Source organism: Balaenoptera musculus, chromosome 11, assembly GCF_009873245.2.
Source record: "Balaenoptera musculus isolate JJ_BM4_2016_0621 chromosome 11, mBalMus1.pri.v3, whole genome shotgun sequence".
Lineage (NCBI taxonomy): Eukaryota > Metazoa > Chordata > Mammalia > Artiodactyla > Balaenopteridae > Balaenoptera > Balaenoptera musculus.
Window position 1 is genome coordinate 24,485,103 of NC_045795.1, and position 5,134 is coordinate 24,490,236.

The 5,134-nt window shown below is 40.5% G+C and overlaps 1 pseudogene; it reads left to right on the plus strand.

Annotated features, from left to right (window-relative positions):
• The first annotated feature begins 721 nt into the window (after nucleotides 1-721).
• Nucleotides 722-1,221, plus strand: LOC118903607 (annotated as a pseudogene).
• Nucleotides 1,222-5,134: the final 3,913 nt, after the last annotated feature.

Sequence of the window (5,134 nt, forward strand, 5' to 3'; positions counted from 1 at the left end):
AGTACTTCCCACTTTACACCAGGAAAATCTCCTATTGGATCAAAGATCTCAGTTTAAATAATGAAACTATAAATATACTGTAAGAAATCATGAGAGAATTCTTTAATAAACTCAGAGTGGGAAAAGCCTTCTTAACTATGACACAAAACTCAAGGGCCATAAACAAAAAGATTTATAATTTTTTTTTTTTTCCGCACCGCACGGCATGTGGGATCTTAGGTCCCTGACCAGGAATCGAACCTGCACCCCCTGCAGTGGAAGCGTGGACTCAACCACTGGACCGCCAGGGAAGTCCCAAGATTTATAAATTTGACAATATAAAAATCAAACATTTCTGCAAGACAAAAGCCACCATAAACAAATTCAAAAGACAAACAACAAACTGGGAAAATAAATTCCAAAGATAACAAACTGGGAAAACACATTTACATCGTTATACTGCAAACAAAGGGGTACTTTTCCTATAGCATGTATAAAGTGCTAAGAAAAAAAACCAATAACTCACTTTTTTGAATGGACAACAATCCCCAAAAAAGGAAATACAAATATCTTTTAAATATAAAAAGATGTTCAATCTCACTCATAATTAAAGAATACAAATTAAAATTAACCAGAGCTACCATTTTTCACTTACCAGATTGGCAAAGGTCAAAAGCTAGATAATACTCTGTTAATGAGGTTATGGGGAAAGAAAATCCCGCGATAGCTGCTCGCCCCTTACCCGCCGGCTGCCGGTTCCAGCATGGTCGACGACGCGGGCCCCGCCGAGGCTCTGGGGGACAGGCTGCTGGGGTTCCCACTTCCGCCGTCACGGATTCGCTCCCGGCCGTGGTGGTTTCCTGTGCAGGAGCTGAGGAACCGCTGGTGTTTTCTTTGGAGGCGTGGCTGGCCGACTGGATCTTCCGCCCAGACCGAGACGTGGTTCCGGAAATGGAGTGGATGAGCCAGGCTCTGCTGACGGTGGACGCAGTTCACGCCGGGAAGCTGGTGGAAATCACCGGCTTCGGGCGGCCGGCTGTCCAGCGCCGGGTGAAGAGAGTGTGCTCCTGAGCCTGGCGTCGAGTCACCGGGAGCAGCGCGCCCGAGCTGAGAAGATGGAACAACGCGAGGAGTTCTTGAAGGCCCAGGCACCGGGTCCCCAGGTCCCCCAGCGTCCTGTTGCGTAAGTGTTGTCAGAAGCATGAGAACAGTTCTCCTGCTACTAAAGTTCAAGAGAAGCAAATATCCTTAAATCTATGCATTTATTTTTTTCCTGTATCTTGATGGATAGTGGTTTGATTATTTTGCTGCTGATTATTATTTTGCTGATTAATTTACGTTCCTATGAGCAATGGTTATTGCTCATAGGAATGTAAATTCGTGCAACTATGAAGGAGAATTTAGCATTATCATCCAAAATCATAACGGTTCATCCCTTTGATCCAGCAAATTGTTTTTATTTATTTATTTGAATTTTATTTTTTTTATACAGCAGGTTCTTACTAGTCATCTATTTTAAACATGTTAGTGTATATACATCAGCAAATTCTACTTAGAGAAATTTATCCTGCAAATTACACATACACACCCCCCCCAAAACAACACATATATAAGGTTATTCATTGCAACATTGCTTGTAAGTTAAAAGCATTAGAAATAAGTGGAAGTCTTTTGGTATTTGGGTTTTTTGTTTTTTTGTTTTATAAATTTATTTTATTATTTATTTATTTATTTTTGGCTGTGTTGGGTCTTTGTGGCTGTGCGCGGGCTTTCTCTAGTTGCGGTGAGCAGGGGCTACTCTTCATTGTGGTGCGCGGGCGTCTCGTTGCAGTGGTTTCACTTGTTGCGGAGCACGGGCTCTAGGCGCGCGGGCTTCAGTAGTTGTGGCACATGGGCTCAGTAGTTGTGGCGCATGGGCTTAGTTGCTCCGCTGCCTGTGGGATCTTCCTGGACCAGGGCTCGAACCCATGTCCCCTGCATTGGCAGGTGGATTCTTAACCACTGTGCCACCAGGGAAGGCCCTTTTTTTTTTTTTTAAGTGAAAGAATCTTCTGAAATTTTAGACTTTTAGGAAATAAAATTGCTTGATATGAAGAAATTCTTATTAATCTGAGGTTGAGCAATTCTATCAATTTCATTTGTTTTTCTCCTGTTAAATTCAAGTAAAGAAAAATTGAATGCTTTTTATTTTTGAAAAGCATTTATAATGAGATCCTATTTTTTTTTTAAATAATTTTATTTATTTATTTTTGGCTGCATTGGGTCTTCGTTGCTGTGCACGGGCTTCCTCTAGTTGCGGTGAGCGGGGGCTGCCCTTCGTGGCGGTGTGCGGGCTTCTCATTGCGGTGGCTTCTCTCATTGCGGAGCACGGGCTCTAGGCGCGCGGGCTTCAGTAGTTGTGGCCCGCGGGCTCTAGAGTGCAGGCTCAGTAATTGTGGCACAAGGGCTTAGTTGCTCTGCGGCATGTGGGATCTTCCCGGACGAGAGCTCGAACCCGTGTCCCCTGCATTGGCAGGCGGATTCTTAACCACTGTGCCACCAGGGAAGCCCTCCGAGATCCTATTTTTATAGAATTATATCTATACATACATAAGGATACATATAAAGAGAGATGATGACAAAGATCTTGTCTGCCAAAAGTTGATGTTTATTTCTGGGTAGTTGATAGTGGGTTTTGTTTTGCTTGGTTTTTTGTTTTTTACTTTCTTCTTTAACTTTTCTATAGTACTTAATTTTTTGTGGTAAGCATGAATCAGTTTACAAAACCCATACTTTTTAAATGGGTGTTTGCCTTCTGAGCTATCACAGGGTATGGCTGGGGAGAGGGAAGTTGACCAGAAGGCCCACTTGATCATGGGTCTCACATTTTACAAAAACAAGAAACTCAGATTTTTCAATGTTCTCTCCAAAATGAAGATGCACATATTGTAACTGAGATACACTGACAAAATTAAACGTTTAAAACATAGCACATTTTCTTCTTTTTAAAATTATACCTGGAGCCTCAAGATGTCCATGCCTCTTTCACACCCTGAGAAGCCCTGCATACATTATTCAAAGTTAAGAAATGCCAATTTCACACAATGGGAAGGATAGGACCCAGAGGAGGAATCCTGGTTCTCCCTTCTACATCCTAGATTATGCCCTGTTTTGAGCTTTCTACCAGGCAAATACTATGCAATCCTGATACTGTCATCTACAGAGCTGCAAGCATTGAACAAAACTAGTCCTGGTTAGGTAATGCACAGATCTCTTTGTGTTATGATGCTCATAGCTGATTACTTGCTTAGATTTGGCTTGACTTTGGTCTGCCTTTGATCTGATCACTCAATTCCTAATTTTACTACTTGACTTCAGCAAAAACTCACTGCTTTTCTTACTAGATCTATGATTAAATTATCCGCATTTTTTTTTAAACTTACATCACATCTATGGGTATCAGTTCCTACTTATTCCTTGCCTCACTGTTTCTTAACCCCTGGCTGGCTGTAGTAGTGTGATATTGGACAAAATGGACCAAGAAAGCAGTGCAACTCACTTGCTTATTAAAGTTTCTATAGCAGTGAAAAGTGAAAAGGATTCATGAGAGTGTTGAGAAATTCTGGACAGATCAACATTCAGGTTGATGAAACTGAGTGCCTTCTGGGAAGCTGGTCCTGGGACTCATGGGTTCTCCCTGCCCGTAAGGTGTGATAGAAATAGTTTTAGAAATAGAAATAGAATCAAGTGATCAGATCAAAGGCAGACTTACCCTACAAGGAATCCTAAAGAGACTCCTTCAAATGAGGTAAAAAGACCTTAGACAGTAACTCTAATTCTCACAAAGAAACAAAGAGCACCAGTAAAGGTAGCTACATAGGTAAATATATATAAAAGACAGCATAAGTTTATCCTTGTTAGTAACTTTTTCCTTCTGTATGATTTAAAAGATAGCTGCATAAAGCAATAATTATAAAACTGTTGATGGGCTTATAATTCATAAAGATGTATAGTTGTAGGACAATAGTAACATAAAAAAAAGAAGAGAATAGGAGTGATACTGAAGTAGAAAAAAAATTGGAGAAAATAAATAAAATACAATAAATCCTAGCTCTGCTAGTTGCGTAAGCTTGAGCAATTTTTTTACCCCATCCTGAGTCTCAGTATTCTCCATACAGAGTATAATATTTACCTTATGCTTAAGTAAAATAATATTTATTTTATAAGCTTGTTGAATGGATTAGTGAAAACAATTCTCTGGAAACATTTTGCACAATGATTTGCACAGGTGCTCAATAAATGCTAGAACTGCTTCTTCTGAGTAAGGGGTACTTAGCAGTTTATTATACTACTTTCTCGACTTTTCTGTATCTTGAAAATTTTTTACAGTAAGGAAAAAATTTTAGTACCAGCTTCTTTCCTTTTATGGTCTTTTCTTTGCTTCTTTCTGATTTAACCTACAATTTGATGAATGAGCCTAGAGAAAGAGGAGGTTAACTCTAAATGACTAAGTTATCGCCACCAGGATTTTCTTAGGGGATGCGAGCAGATGAAACATGAATTAGGAAGTTCTCAACTCCACTTTGCACAGAGGTATGTCACATAAATTTAAAATGCAAAACTCCAGATTAACGAAGACAATTGTTTGTCTTTGTCCCCTGTCCTCTGGGACAGCCGCCGATGATACACACTTCGTGGTCCCCATGTCTTTGTATAATCCCCAACCCGGAAGTGTGGGCTGGATCTAACAAGTCACGTCTAATAAATAGAATGCAATAAAGGTGATGGGGTGTCACTTCTGAGATTAAGTTATAAACAATTGTGACTCTGTCTTGATGGTTTTCTCTCTCTCTCTGGCTCTGCTCACTTGCTTGCTCTGGTGAAGCAAATGTCCATATTGTGAGCTACCCTATGGAGTGACCCACAAGCAAGGAACTGTAGGAAGCCTCTGGCCAAAATCCACGTGTGTGAACTTGGAAATGAATCCATTTCCAGTTGACCTGGAGATGACTAGCTCTGCTGACACCTTGATAGTAGAAAGCCTAAACCACAGGACCCAGATAAGCAGCACCAGATGCCTGACCCAGAGACTGAGAGATAATAAATGTTGCTTTAAGCTGCTAAATGTTGGGGTAATTTTTTATACAACAACATACAACTAATACACCTGTTTCTT